The 16,227-nt window shown below is 41.1% G+C and overlaps 2 non-coding genes across 2 annotated transcripts; one reads left to right on the forward strand and one right to left on the reverse strand.

The window, feature by feature from the left end:
* Positions 1-7,739: 7,739 nt before the first annotated feature.
* LOC112699847 (small nucleolar RNA R71) lies at positions 7,740-7,847 on the reverse strand. The gene has a single exon (XR_003152784.1). It is a non-coding gene; the product is annotated as a small nucleolar RNA R71 (small nucleolar RNA).
* An 8,006-nt stretch (positions 7,848-15,853) lies between these two features.
* LOC112700292 (small nucleolar RNA R71) lies at positions 15,854-15,957 on the forward strand. The gene has a single exon (XR_003153202.1). It is a non-coding gene; the product is annotated as a small nucleolar RNA R71 (small nucleolar RNA).
* The last annotated feature ends 270 nt before the right edge of the window (positions 15,958-16,227 follow it).

Raw genomic sequence — 16,227 nt, forward strand, 5'->3', positions numbered from 1 at the left:
GAATAAAAGAGAATAGAATTGCATTAATACTTGAGGTACAGCAGAGCTCCACACCCTTAATCTATGGTGTGCAGAAACTCCATCGTTGAAAATACATAAGTAAAAGGTTCAGGCATGGCCGAATGGCCAGCCCCCATGATCTGAGAACTAATCGTCCCCCCCAGATGTCTAATACACTGATAAAAAGTCCTATTTATAATAAACTAGCTACTAGGGTTTACATGAGTAAGTAATTGATGCATAAATCCACTTTCGGGGCCCACTTGGTGCATGTTTGGGCTGAGCTTGATCAATCCACGAGCTGAGGCTCCTCCTGGAGTTGAACTCCAAGTTATGACGTGTTTTGGGCGTTCAACTCCGGATCATGACGTTTTTCTGGCGTTTAACTCTAGACAGCAGCATGTACTTGGCATTCAACGCCAAGTTACGTCGTCAATTTCCGAATAAAGTATGGACAATTATATATTGCTGAAAAGCCCTGGATGTCTACTTTCCAACGCCGTTGAGAGCGCGCCAATTGGAGTTTTGTAGCTCCAGAAAATCTATTTCGAGTGCAGGGAGGTCAGATTCCAACAGCATCAGCAGTCCTTTTGTCAGCCTTTTTCAGAGTTTTGCTCAAGTCCCTCAATTTCAGCCAGAATTTACCTGAAATCACAGAAAAACACACAAACTCATAGTAAAGTCCAGAAATGTGAATTTAACATAAAAACTAATGAAAACATCCCTAAAAGTAGCTCAAACTTACTAAAAACTACCTAAAAACAATGCCAAAAAGCGTATAAATTATCCGCTCATCACAACACCAAACTTAAATTGTTGCTTGTCCCCAAGCAACTGAAAATCAAATAGGATAAAAAGAAGAGAATATACTATAAATTTTAAAATATCAATGAATATTAATTCTAATTAGATGAGCGGGACTTGTAGCTTTTTGCTTCTGAATAGTTTTGGCATCTCACTTTTTCCTTTGTAGTTCAGAGTGATTGGCATCTCTGGGAACTCAGAATTTTAGATAGTGTTATTGACTTCCTAGTTAAGCATGTTGATTCTTGAACACAGCTACTTATGAGTCTTGGCCTTGGTCCTAAGCACTTTGTTTTCCAGTATTACCACCGGATACATAAATGCCACAGACACATAACTGGGTGAACCTTTTCAGATTGTGACTCAGCTTTGCTAGAGTCCCCAGTTAGTGGTGTCCAAAGCTCTTAAGCACACTCTTTTGCTTTGGATCACGACTTTAACCACTCAGTCTCAAGCTTTTGACTTGGACCTTTATGACACAAGCACATGGTTAGGGACAGCTTGGTTTAGCCGCTTAGGCCTGGATTTTATTTCCTTAGGCCCTCCTATCCATTGATGCTCAAAGCCTTGGATCCTTTTTATCCTTGCCTTTTGGTTTTAAGGGCTATTGGCTTTTTCTACTGCTTCTTCTTTTTCTTTCTCTTTTTTTTTTCGAATAAGCTTTTGCTTTTTCACTGCTTTTTCTTGCTTCAAGAATCAATTTCATGATTTTTTAGATCCTCAATAACATTTCTCTTTGTTCATCATTCTTTCAAGAGCCAACAATTTTAACACTCATAAACAACAACATCAAAAGACATATGCACTGTTCAATCATTCATTCAGAAAACAAAAAGTATTGTCACCACATCAATATAATTAAATTAAATTCAATGATAAATTCGAAATTTATGTACTTCTTGTTCTTTTGAAATAAAACATTTTTCATTTAAGAGAGGTGAAGGATTAATGGATTTTATTCATAGCTTTAAGGCATGGTTACATACTAATGATCATGAAGTAGAGACACAAAACATAGATAAACACAATACTAAAAACCGAAAACAGAAAGAAAATAAAGAACAAGGAATGAATCCACCTTTAGTGGCGTCTTCTTCTTGAAGGACCAATGATGTCCTTAAGCTCTTCTATGTCCCTTCCTTGCCTTTGTTGCTCCTCCCTCATTGCTCTTTGATCTTCCCTTATTTCTTGGAGAATGATGGAGTGCTCATGATGTTCCACCCTTAATTGTTCCACATTGTGGCTCAAATCTTCTAAGGAGGTGTTGAGTTGCTCCCAATAGTTGTTGGGAGGAAAGTGCATTCCTTGAGGCATCTCAGGAATTTGTTGATGATGAGGTTCCTCATGCACTTCTTAAGAACCGTGCATGGTTTCTCTTGCTTGCTCCATCCTCTTCTTGGTGATGGGCTTATCCTCTTCAATGGGGGTATCTCCTTCTATGATAACTCCAGCTGAGTAACATAGATGGCATATAAGGTGAGGAAAAGCTAGCCTTGCCATGGTGGAGGACTTATCGGCTATTTTGTAGAGTTCATTGGAGATGACCTCATGAACTTCTACTTCCTCTCCAATCATGATGCTATGGATCATGATGGCCCGATCCACAGTAACTTCAGATCGGTTGCTAGTAGGAATGATGGAGCGTTGAATGAACTCCAACCATCCTCTAGCCACAGGCTTGAGATCCAGTCTTCTTAGTTGAACTGGCTTGCCTTTGGAATCTATTCTCCACTGAGCTCCTTCCACACATATGTCCATAAGGACTTGGTCCAACCTTTGATTAAAGTTGACCCTTCTAGTGTAGGGGCGTTCATCTCCTTGCATCATGGGCAAGTGAAATGCCAACCTCACATTTTCCGGACTAAAATCTAAGTCTTTCCCCCGAACCATTGTGAGATAGTTCTTTGGATTCGGGTTCATACTTTGATCATGGTTCCTAGTGATCCATGCATTGGCATAGAACTCTTGAACCATCAATATTCCGACTTGTTGTATGGGGTTGGTTAGGACTTCCCAACCTCTTCTTTGGATTTCATGTCGGATTTTCGGATACTCATTCTTTTTGAGCTTGAAAGGGACCTCGGGGATCACTTTCTTCTTTGCCACAACATCATAGAAGTGGTCTTGATGGCTCTTGGAGATGAATCTTTCCATCTCCCATGACTCGGAGGTGGAAGCTTTTACCACACCAAACTTAAAATTTTGCTCGCCCTCGAGCAAGAAAGAAAAGAAGAGAAGAAGAAGAAGAAGAAATTATGGTAGAGAGGGAGAGAGGTAGGTTCGGCTAAGTGGGAGAAGATGGGTTGTGTTGTGTGAAAATGAAGTAGAATGGAAGGGTATTTATAGGGAGAGGGGAGGTTGTATGTTCGGCCATTTTGGGTGGGAAATTGAATTTGAATTTTATGAAGGTAGGTGGGGTTTATGGGGAAGAGTGGGTTGATGTGAATGGTGAATGGGGTAATTGGAAAGTGTGACATGGGGAGTAGGAAAATGAGATTTAGGATTAGGAGAGTGTGATTAGGATTAAAAGGTTGGGTGGGAATATGGTAGGTGGGGATCCTGTGGGGTCCACAGATCCTGAGGTGATCCTGTGGGGTCCACAGGATCTTGAGGTGTAAAGAAATACCATTCCATCACCAAATAGGCATGTAAAATGCCTTCGTGCATCATTCTGGCGTTTAAACGCCCATTGGTGCACGTTCTGGGCGTTCAACGCCCATGTAAAGCATGTTTCTGGCGTTGAACGCCAGTTTCATGCTTGTTACTGGCGTTCAGCGCCAGTTTGTCTCCTCTAGGCACATTCCTGGCATTCAGCGCCAGGATGTTGCTTGTTTCTGGTGTTCAGCGCCAGAATGGTGCTCTGTTCTGGCGTTGAACGCCAGCCAGATGCATCTTACTGGCGTTGAACGCCAGCCTGTGCGTCCTCCAGGGTGAAAAATTTTTTCTTCTGTTTTTGACTCTGTTTTTAATTTTTTTGATTTTTTTTTCGTGACTCCTCATGATCATGTACCTAATAAAACACAAAATAACAATAAAATAAAAATTAGATAAATAAAATTGGGTTGCCTCCCAACAAGCGTGATGTGCGGATAATTTGTACGCTTTTTGGCATTGTTTTTAGTATGTTTTTAGTATGATCTAGTTAGTTTTTAGTATATTTTTATTAGTTTTTAGTTAAAATTCACTTTTCTGGACTTTACTATGAGTTTGTGTGTTTTTCTGTGATTTCAGGTATTTTCTGGCTGAAATTGAGGGACCTGAGCAAAAATCTGATTCAGAGACTAAAAAGTACTGCAGATGCTGTTGGATTCTGACCTCCCTGCACTCGAAGTGGATTTTCTGGGCTTTCCAGCAATATATGATAGTCCATACTTTGCCCAAGATTTGATGGCCCAAACTGGCGTTCAAAGTCACCCTCAGGAATTCCAGCGTTAAACGCCGGAACTGGCACCAAAATGGGAGTTAAACGCCCAAACTGGCACTAAAGCTGGCGTTTAACTCCAAGAGGAGTCTCTACACGAAAATGCTTCATTGCTCAGCCCAAGCACACACCAAGTGGGCCCGGAAGTGGATTTTTATGTCTTTTACTCATCTCTGTACACCCTAGGCTACTAGTTTTCTATAAGTAGGACCATATACTATTGTATTTTCATCTTGGTTCTTCTGGTTCCCTCTCTGGGACCGAAGCCAATGATCACTCTTGTTCTTATGTATTTTCAATGGTGGAGTTTCTACACACCATAGATTAAGGTGTGGAGCTCTGCTGTACCTCGAGTTTTAATACAATTACTATTGTTCTTCCATTCAATTCCGCTTGTTCTTGTTCTAAGATATCACTTGTTCTTCAACTTGATGAATGTGATGATCCGTGACACTCATTATCATTCTCACTTATGAACGTGTGACTGACAACCACCTCCGTTCTACCTTCGATTGAGTGAATATCTCTTGGATTCCTGATTGCACGATGCATGGTTGATCGCCTGACAACCGAGTGCTCGTCTGACAAACGAGCCAACCATTCCGTGAGATCAGAGTCTTCGTGGTATAGGCGAGAACTGATGGCGGCATTCAAGAGAATCCGGAAGGTCTAACCTTGTCTGTGGTATTCTGAGTAGGATTCAATGATTGAATGACTGTGACGTGCTTCAAACTCCTAGCAGGCGGGGCGTTAGTGACAGACGCAAAAGAATCGATGGATTCTATTCCGGCCTGACCGAGAACCGACAGATGATTACCCATGCTGTGACAGAGCATAGGCAGCGTTTTCACTGAGAGGATGGGAGGTAGCCATTGACAACGGTGAAACCCTACATAAGCTTGCCATGGAAAGGAGTAAGAAGGATTGGATGAAGACAGTAGGAAAGCAGAGAGACGGAAGGGAAGGCATCTTCATGCGCTTATCTGAAGTTCCTACCAATGAATTACATAAGTACCTTTATCTTTATCTTATTGTTATTTTCGTTCATCACTATATCCATTTGAGTTTGCCTGACTAAGATTTACAAGATAACCATAGCTTGCTTCATACTAACAATCTCCGTGGGATCGACCCTTACTCGCGTAAGGTTTATTACTTGGACGATCCAGTGCACTTGCTGGTTAGTTGTGCAAAGTTGTGTAATGCCATGGTACTGAGCTACCAAGTTTTTGGGGTTCATGACCGGGGATTATGAGAGTTGTGAAAAGTATTGTTCACAATTTCGCGCACCAAGTTTTTGGCGCCGTTGCCGGGGATTGTTCAAGTTTTGAGCAAGCTTTTGGTGACATCAGTGCCAAGGATTGTTAAGTTTGGACAACTGACGGTTCATCTTGTTGCTTAGATTAGGTATTTATTTTTTTCGAAATTCTTGAAGATGAATTCTAGAGTTTCATGATGATTTGTTGAAGTCTGGCTGGCTGAGAAGCCATGTCTAATCTCATTGGACCGAGGTTTCAACTTATCATCACAAAAGCTTGTTGATCTTTATCAATCTTGCTTTTGGAGCAGTGATCTGCTAAGGCTTGGCTGGCCATTGGCCATGTCTAGTGTTTTGGACCGAAGCTTTCTTTGAGAGCTTGGCTGGCTGTGAAGCTATGTCTAATTCCTGGACCGGAGTCTTAGACTAGCATTGCACTGATTCCTGGAATTCTCATTGAGAATTTTGATATCTTTTTCCACTTAATTTTTGAAAAACACAAAAAAATCAAAAAATCAAATAATCCAAAAATTTCTTGTTTGAGTCTAGTGTCTCATCTTAAGTTTGGTGTCAATTGCATGCATTCATTCATGTGTCTTAAGGATCTTCAAGTAATTCTTGATGATTTCTTGCTCTGATCTTTGAATTCTATTGACTTGAGTGTTTTGTATGTCTCATATGCATTTTCATTCTGTTAGTGTCAGTAGTATACAAACTGCTAAGTTTGGTGTCTTGCATGCATTGTTATTTGATTCTTGTTGCATTTTGAATTGTTCTTATTATTAAAAATCCAAAAATATTTTTAATTTGTGTCTTTTCAAGTCAATAATACAGAGAATTGAAGATTCAGAACATACAGCAGAGGAATTATGCAGAAAAAGCTGGGCGTTCAAAACGCCCAGTGAAGAAGGACAGACTGGCGTTTAAACGCCAGCCAGGGTACCTGGTTGGGCGTTTAACGCCCAAAAGGGTAGTATTTTGGGCGTTAAACGCCAGAATGTGCACCATTCTGGGCGTTTAACGCCAGGATGGCACAAGGGGGAAGATTCTGTTTTTCAATGCAATTTTTTTTCAGGTTTTCAAAGTTTTTCAAAATCAAATCTTTTTCAAATCATATCTTTTCAATCAAATCTCTTTCAAATTCAATTTCTTTCTATTTTCAAAGATACTTACTATCAATTAATGATTTGATTCAACATTTCAAGTATGTTGCCTTTTCTGTTGAGAAAGGTTTAATGTTTGAATCATATCTTTTCTTGTTAGTCAAGTTTTTAATTTTTTTCAAAATTAAATCTTTTTAAAATGTTTTTCAAATCATATCTTCTCAATCACATCTTTTTTTTTAAAACCAATCATATCTTCTTAACCACATCTTTTTCTAAATAATTTTTAATCAAATCTTTTTGATTTCTAATTTCAAAATCTTTTTCAAAAATCACTTGATTTCTTTTCCACTTTCATTTTCGAAAATCAAGTAGTGTTTTCAAAAATGTTTTCAAAATCTTTTACTTAATTTTCGAAAATTGCTTCCCTCCTTCTCACATCCTTCTATTTATGGACTAATACTATCCCTTAATGCAAAATTCGAACTCCATCTTCTCTGATAAGTTCGAATTTTCTACTTCTGTCTTCTACTCTCTTTTCCTCTGACACTTCAAGGAATCTCTATACTGTGACATAGAGGATTCCACATTTTCTTGTTCTCTTCTCTTTCTTATGAGCAGAGGCAAAAACAAAGGCATTCTTGTTGAGGCCGACCCTGAACCTGAAAGGACCTTGAAGAGAAAGCTAAGAGAAGCCAAAGCACAACTCTCTTTAGAGGACCTGACCGAATTCTTCAAAGAAGAAGAACACATGGCAGCCGAAAACAACAATGCCAACAATGCAAGGAAGGTGCTGGGTGACTTTACTGCACCTACCCCCGATTTCTATGGGATAAGCATCTCTATCCCTGCCATTGGAGCAAACAACTTTGAGCTTAAGCCTCAATTAGTTTCTCTAATGCAACAGAATTGCAAGTTCCATGGACTTCCATTGGAAGATCCTCATCAGTTTTTAGCTGAATTCTTGCAAATCTGTGACACTGTCAAGACTAATGGGGTTGACCCTGAGGTCTACAGACTTATGCTATTCCCTTTTGCTGTAAGAGACAGAGCTAGGACATGGTTGGACTCTCAACCTAAAGAAAGCCTGGACTCTTGGGAAAAGCTAGTCAATGCCTTCTTGGCAAAGTTCTTTCCACCTCAAAAATTGAGTAAGCTTAGAGTGGAAGTCCAAACCTTCAGACAGAAGGAAGGAGAATCCCTCTATGAAGCTTGGGAAAGATACAAACAATTAATCAGAAAGTGTCCTTCTGATATGCTTTCTAAATGGAGCATCATAGGTATTTTCTATGATGGTCTCTCTGAACTGTCCAAGATGTCTTTGGATAGCTCTTCTGGAGGATCTCTTCATCTGAAGAAGACGCCTACAGAAGCTCAAGAGCTAATTGAAATGGTTGCAAATAACCAATTCATGTACACTTCTGAAAGAAATCCTGTGAACAATGGGACTAGTCAGAAGAAAGGAGTTCTTGAGATTGACACTCTGAATGCCATATTGGCTCAGAACAAAATATTGACTCAACAAGTCAATATGATTTCTCAAAGTCTGTCTGGAATGCAAAATGCACCAAGCAGTACTAAGGAAGCTTCATCTGAGGAAGAAGCTTATGACCCTGAGAACCCTTCAATGGAAGAGGTGAATTACATGGGAGAACCCTATGGAAACACCTATAATCCTTCATGGAGAAATCATCCAAATCTCTCATGGAAGGATCAACAGAGACCTCAACAAGGTTTCAATAACAATAATGGTGGAAGAAACAGGTATAGCAACAGCAAGCCTTTTCCATCATCTTCTTAGCAACAGACAGAGAGTTCTAAGCAGAATACCTCTGACTTAGCAACCATGGTCTCTGATCTAATCAAAACCACTCAAAGTTTCATGACTGAAACAAGGTCCTCCATTAGAAATTTGGAAGGACAAGTGGGTCAGCTAAGCAAGAAAATTACTGAACTCCCTCCTAGTACTCTTCCAAGCAATACAGAAGAAAATCCAAAAGGAGAGTGCAAGGCCATCAACATGGCCGAATTTTGGGAGGAAGAAGAGGCAGTGAACGCCACTGAAGAAGGCCTCACTGGGCGTCCACTGGCCTCCAATGAGTTCCCCAATGAGGAACCATGGGAATCTGAGGCTCAAACTGAGACCATAGAGATTCCATTGGACTTACTTCTGCCATTCATGAGCTCTGATGAGTATTCTTCCTCTGAAGAGGATGAGTATGTCACTGAAGAGCAAGTTGCTAAATACCTTGGAGCAATCATGAAGCTAAATGACAAGTTATTTGGAAATGAGACTTGGGAGGATGAACCCCCTTTGCTCACCAAAGAACTGGATGACTTGTCTAGGCAGAAACTGCCTCAAAAGAGACAGGATCCTGGGAAGTTTTCAATACCTTGTACCATAGGCACCATGACCTTCAAGAAGGCATTGTGTGACTTAGGGTCAAGTGTAAACCTCATGCCCCTCTCTGTAATGGAGAAGTTAGGGATCTCTGAGGTGCAAGCTGCAAAAATCTCACTAGAGATGGCAGACAATTCAAGAAAACAAGCCCATGGACTTGTGGAGGATGTTCTGGTTAAAATTGAAGACCATTACATCCCTACTGATTTCATAGTCCTAGAGACTGGGAAGTGCATGGATGAGTCCATCATCCTTGGCAGACCCTTCCTAGCCACTGCAAAGGCTGTGATTGATGGTGATAGAGGAGAGTTGATCATTCAAGTGAATGAAGAATCCTTGGTGTTTAAGGCCCAAGGATATCCCTCTATCACCATGGAGAGGAAGCATGAAGAGCTTCCCTCAAAACAGAGCCAAACAGAGCCCCCACAGTCAAACTCTAAGTTTGGTGTTGGGAGGCCACAACCAAACTCTAAGTTTGGTGTTGAACTCCCACATTCAAACTCTAAGTTTGGTGTTGGGAGGTTCCAACATAGCTCTAAGCATTTCTGAGGCTCCGTGAGAGTCCTATGTCAAGCTAATGACATTAAAGAAGCGCTTGTTGGGAGGCAACCCAATGTTTTATAATTAACTATTTTCTTTTGTTATTTTATATTTTTTGTAGGTTGATGATCATGAGAAGTCACAAAATCAATGAAAAAAGCAAAAACAGAATGAAAAACAGGAAGAAAAACAGCACACCCTGGAGGACGCACCCACTGGCGTTTAAACGCCAGTGAGGTTAGCTGTTGGGCGTTTAACGCCCAGTCTGGCACCATTCTGGGCGTTTAACGCCAGAAAGGGGCACCAGACTGGCGTTAAACGCCAGAAATGGGCAAGAAGCTGGCGTTAAACGCCAGAAATGGGCACCAGCCCGGCGTTTAACGCCAGAAATGGCTAAAAACGTGATTTTGTTTGCCATTTGGTGCAGGGATGACTTTTCCTTGACACCTCAGGATCTGTGGACCCCACAGGATCCCCACCTACCCTACCACTCTCTCTCTTCTTCACCAATCACCTCAACACCTCTTCCCCAAAAATCCCTCACCTATCAAATCCCATCTTTCTCTTCACCACTCACATCCATCCTTCATAAAACCCCACCTACCTCACCATTCAAATTCAAACCACTTTCCCACCCAAACCCACCCTCAAATGGCCGAACATCCCTCTCCCCCTCTCCTATATAAACCCTCCTTCACTCCTTCATTTTCACACAACATACACACCACTTCTCCCCTTCTTGGCCAAAAATTAAAGCCATTCCCTTTCTCCTCATTTCTTCTTCTTCTACTCTCTTCTTTCTTCTTTTGCTCGAGGACGAGCAAACCTTTTAAGTTTGGTGTGGTAAAAGCATTGCTTTTTGTTTTTCCATAACCATTTATGGCATCCAAGGCCGGAGAAACCTCTAGAAAGAGGAAAGGGAAGGCAAAAGCTTCCACCTCCGAGTCATGGGAGATGGAGAGATTCATCTCAAGGGTGTATCAAGACCACTTCTATGAAGTTGTGGCCTTGAAGAAGGTGATCCCCGAGGTCCCTTTTTCACTCAAAAAGGGTGAATATCCGGAGATCCGACATGAGATCCGAAGAAGAGGTTGGGAAGCTCTTACCAACCCCATTCAACAAGTCGGAATCTTGATGGTTCAAGAGTTCTATGCCAATGCATGGATCACCAAGAACCATGACCAAAGTGTGAACCCGAATCCAAAGAATTATCTTACTATGGTTCGGGGGAAATACTTGGATTTTAGTCCGAAAAGTGTAAGGTTGGCATTCAATTTGCCCATGATGCAAGGAGATGAACATCCTTACACTAGAAGGGTCAACTTTGATCAAAAGTTGGACCAAGTCCTCACAGTCATATGTGAAGAGGGCGCCCAATGGAAGAGAGATTCAAGAGGGAAGCCGGTTCAATTAAGAAGGCATGACCTCAAGCCCGTGGCTAGAGGATGGTTAGAGTTTATACAACGCTCAATCATTCCCACTAGCAACCGGTCCGAAGTTACCATAGACCGGGCTATCATGATCCATAGCATCATGATTGGAGAAGAAATAGAAGTTCATGAGGTTATAGCCCAAGAACTCTATAAGGTGGCAGACAAGTCCTCTACCTTGGCAAGGTTAGCCTTTCCTCATCTCATTTGTCACCTCTGTTATTCAGTGGGAGTTGACATAGAGGGAGACACCCCTATTGATGAGGACAAGCCCATCACTAAGAAGAGGATGGAGCACACAAGAGACCCCACTCATCATGAGATCCCTGAGATACCTCAAGGGATGCACTTTCCTCCACAAAACTATTGGGAGCAACTGAACACCTCCCTAGGAGAATTGAGTTCCAACATGGGACAACTAAGGGTGGAGCACCAAGAACACTCCATCATCCTCCATGAAATTAGAGAAGATCAAAGAATCATGAGGGAGGAGCAACAAAGACAAGGAAGAGACATTGAGGAGCTCAAGCACTCCATAGGATCTTCAAGAGGAAGAAAGAGCCGCCATCACTAAGGTGGACCCGTTCCTTGATTTCCTTGTTATTTATTCTTCTGTTTTTCGAATTTTTAGTGCTTATGTTTATCTATGTTTGTGTCTTGTGATCATTAGTGTCTTAGTGTCTATGCCTTAAAGTTATGAATGTCCTATGAATCCATCACCTTTCTTAAATAAAAACGTGCTTAATTGAAAGGGAAAGAATTGCATGAATTTTGAATTTTATAACAGTTTAATTATTTTGATGTGGTGGCAATATTTTTGTTTTCTGAATGTATGCTTAAACAGTGCATATGTATCTTGAATTTGTGGTTCATGAATGTTGGCTCTTGAAAGAATAATGAAAAAGGAGACATGTTACTGAGGATCTGAAAAATCATTAAAATGATTCTTGAAGCAAGAAAAAGCAATGAAAAAAAAAAGAAGAAAATTTCGAAAAAAAAAGAGGGAAAAGAAAGAAAAATAAAGTTGTGATCCAAGACAATAAGAGTGTGCTTAAGAACCCTGGACACCTCTAGTTGGGGACTCTAGCAAAGCTGAGTCACAATCTGAAAAGGTTCACCCGATTATGTGTCTGTGGCATGTATGTATCCGGTGGTAATACTGGAAGACAGAGTGCTTTGGGCCACAGCCAAGACTCAATAAGTAGCTATGTTCAAGAATCATCATACTTTACTAGGAGAATCAATAACACTATCTGGATTCTAAAGTTCCTAAAGAAGCCAATCATTCTGAATTTCAAAGGATAGAGTGAGATGCCAAAACTATTCAGAGGCAAAAAGCTAAAAGCCCCGCTCATCTAATTAATACTGATCTTCATAGATGTTTTTGGAATTCATTGCATATTCTATTATTTTTATCTTATTTGATTCTTAGTTGCTTGAGGACAAGCAACAATTTAAGTTTGGTGTTGTGATGAGCGGATAATTTGTACGCTTTTTGGCATTGTTTTTAGTATGTTTTTAGTATGATCTAGTTAGTTTTTAGTATATTTTTATTAGTTTTTAGTTAAAATTCACTTTTCTGGACTTTACTATGAGTTTGTGTGTTTTTCTGTGATTTCAGGTATTTTCTGGCTGAAATTGAGGGACCTGAGCAAAAATCTGATTCAGAGACTAAAAAGGACTGCAGATGCTGTTGGATTCTGACCTCCCTGCACTCGAAGTGGATTTTCTGGAGCTACAGAAGCCCAATTGGCGCGCTCTCAACGGCGTTGGAAAGTAGACATCCTGGGCTTTCCAGCAATATATGATAGTTCATACTTTGCCCAAGATTTAATGGCCCAAACCGGCGTTCAAAGTCACCCTCAGGAATTCCAGCGTTAAACGCCGGAACTGGCACCAAAATGGGAGTTAAACGCCCAACTGGCACTAAAGCTGGCGTTTAACTCCAAGAGGAGTCTCTACACGAAAATGCTTCATTGCTCAGCCCAAGCACACACCAAGTGGGCCTGGAAGTGGATTTTTATGTCTTTTACTCATCTCTGTACACCCTAGGCTACTAGTTTTCTATAAGTAGGACCTTATACTATTGTATTTTCATCTTGGTTCTTCTGGTTCCCTCTCTGGGACCGAAGCCAATGATCACTCTTGTTCTTATGTATTTTCAACGGTGGAGTTTCTACACACCATAGATTAAGGTGTGGAGCTCTGCTGTACCTCGAGTATTAATGCAATTACTATTGTTCTTCCATTCAATTCCGCTTGTTCTTGTTCTAAGATATCACTTGTTCTTCAACTTGATGAATGTGATGATCCGTGACACTCATTATCATTCTCACTTATGAACGTGTGACTGACAACCACCTCCGTTCTACCTTCGATTGAGTGAATATCTCTTGGATTCCTGATTGCACGATGCATGGTTGATCGCCTGACAACCGAGTGCTCGTCTGACAAACGAGACAACCATTCCGTGAGATCAGAGTCTTCGTGGTATAGGCGAGAACTGATGGCGGCATTCAAGAGAATTCGGAAGGTCTAACCTTGTCTGTGGTATTCTGAGTAGGATTCAATGATTGAATGACTGTGACATGCTTCAAACTCCTAGCAGGCGGGGCGTTAGTGACAGACGCAAAAGAATCGATGGATTCTATTCCGGCCTGACCGAGAACCGACAGATGATTACCCATGCTGTGACAGAGCATAGGCAGCATTTTCACTGAGAGGATGGGAGGTAGCCATTGACAACGGTGAAACCCTACATAAGCTTGCCATGGAAAGGAGTAAGAAGGATTGGATGAAGACAGTAGGAAAGCAGAGAGACGGAAGGGAAGGCATCTTCATGCGCTTATCTGAAGTTCCTACCAATGAATTACATAAGTACCTCTATTTTTATCTTATTGTTATTTTCGTTCATCACTATATCCATTTGAGTTTGCCTGACTAAGATTTACAAGATAACCATAGCTTGCTTCATACTAACAATCTCCGTGGGATCGACCCTTACTCGCGTAAGGTTTATTACTTGGACGACCCAGTGCACTTGCTGGTTAGTTGTGCGAAGTTGTGTAATGCCATGGTACTGAGCTACCAAGTTTTTGGGGTTCATGACCGGGGATTATGAGAGTTGTGAAAAGTATTGTTCACAATTTTGCGCACCAAAGCGCTTCTTTAATGTCAATAGCTTGACAGTGGCTCTCATGGAGCCACAAGGTGATCAGGTCAATGTTAGTGTAGTCCCAACACCAAACTTAGAGTTTGGATATGGGGTCTGAACACCAAACTTAGAGTTTGGTTGTGGCCTCACAACACCAAACTTAGAGTTTGACTGTGTGGGTTCTTCTTGACTCTGAACTGAGAGAAGCTCTGCATGCTTACTCTCTTCTGTCACAGAGGGATGGCCATGTGCCTTAAACACAAGGTAGTCCCCATTCAATTGAAGGACTAACTCACCTCTGTTGACATCTATCACAGCTTCTGCTGTGGCTAGGAAAGGTCTTCCAAGGATGATGCAATCATCCTCTTCCTTCCTAGTGTCTAAGATTATGAAATCAGCAGGAATGTAAAGGCCTTCAACCTTTACTAGCATGTCCTCTACTATTCCATAAGCTTGTCTCAATGACTTATCTGCCAATTGCAATGAGAACAAGGCAGGTTGTACCTCTATGATCCCAGCTTCTCCATTACAGAGAGTGGCATAAGATTTATCCCAGACCCTAGATCACATAGAGCTTTTTCAAAGCTCATGGTGCCAATGGTACAAGGTATTAAGAACTTGCCAGGATCTTGTTTCTTTTGAGGTAGAGTTTTCTGAATCCAAGTATCTAGTTCACTAATGAGCAAGGGAGGTTCACTTTCCCAAGTCTCATTACCAAACAACTTGGCATTCAGCTTCATGATAGCTCCTAAGTATTGAGCAATTTGCTCTCCAGTCACATCTTCATCCTCTTCAGAGGATGAATAGTCTTCAGAGCTCATGAATGGCAGAAGGAGATTTAATGGAATCTCTATGGTCTCTTTATGAGCCTCATATTCCTTTGGATCCTTAATAGGAAACTCCTTCTTGCTTGAGGGACGTCCTAGGAGGTCTTCCTCACTAGGATTTTCGTCCTCCTCCTCCCTTGTGCATTCGGCCACATTGACTAAATCAATGGCCTTGCACTCTCCTTTTGGATTCTCTTCTGTATTACTTGGGAGAATACTAGGAGGAGTTTCAATGACTTTCTTACTCAGCTGGCCCACTTGTGCCTCCAAATTTCTAATGGAGGATCTTGTTTCATTCATGAAACTGAAAGTGGCCTTTGACAGATCAGAGACAATATTGGCTAAATTAGAAGTGTTTTGTTCAGAATTCTCTGTCTGTTGTTGAGAAGATGATGGATATGGCTTGCTATTGCTAGCCTATTGCGTCCACCATTGTTAAAGCCTTGTTGAGGCTTCTGTTGATCCTTCCAGGAGAAATTTGGATGATTTCTCCATGATGGGTTATAGGTGTTTCCATAAGGTTCACCCATGTAATTAACCTCTGCCATGGCAGGGTTCTCAGGATCATAAGCTTCTTCAGAAGCTACCTCTCTAGTACTGTTGGATGCATGTTGCAGTCCATTCAGATTTTGAGAGATCATGTTGACCTGTTGAGTCAACACTTTGTTCTGAGCCAATATGGCATTCAGAGCATCAATTTTAAGAACTCCTTTCTTCTGAGGTATCCCATTATTCACGGAATTCCTCTCAGAGGTATACATGAATTGGTTGTTTGCAACCATGTCAATGAGTTCTTGAGCCTCTTCAGGCGTTTTCTTCAGGTGAATAGATCTACCTGCAGAATGGTCCAATGACATTTTCGAAAATTCAGAGAGACCATAATAGAATATATCTAATAGGGTCCATTCTGAAAACATGTCAGATGGACATCTTTTGGTCAACTGCTTATATCTTTCCCAAGCTTCATAGAGGGATTCACCATCTTTTTGTTTGAAGGTTTGAACATCCACTCTCAGCTTGCTCAGCTTTTGAGGAGGAAAGAATTTATCCAAGAAGGCAGTGACCAGCTTATCCCAGGAGTCCAGGCTATCCTTAGGTTGTGAATCCAACCATATTCTAGCTCTGTCTCTTACAGCAAAAGGGAAAAGCATGAGTCTCTAGACTTCAGGATCAACTCCATTCGTCTTTACAGTCTCACAGATCTGCAAGAACTCAGTTAAAAACTGATAAGGATCTTCAGATGGAAGTCCATAAAATTTGCAGTTTTGTTGCATTAAAGCAACTAGTTG

This window comes from Arachis hypogaea, chromosome 6 (genome assembly GCF_003086295.3).
Source record: "Arachis hypogaea cultivar Tifrunner chromosome 6, arahy.Tifrunner.gnm2.J5K5, whole genome shotgun sequence".
Classification (NCBI taxonomy): Eukaryota; Viridiplantae; Streptophyta; class Magnoliopsida; order Fabales; family Fabaceae; genus Arachis; species Arachis hypogaea.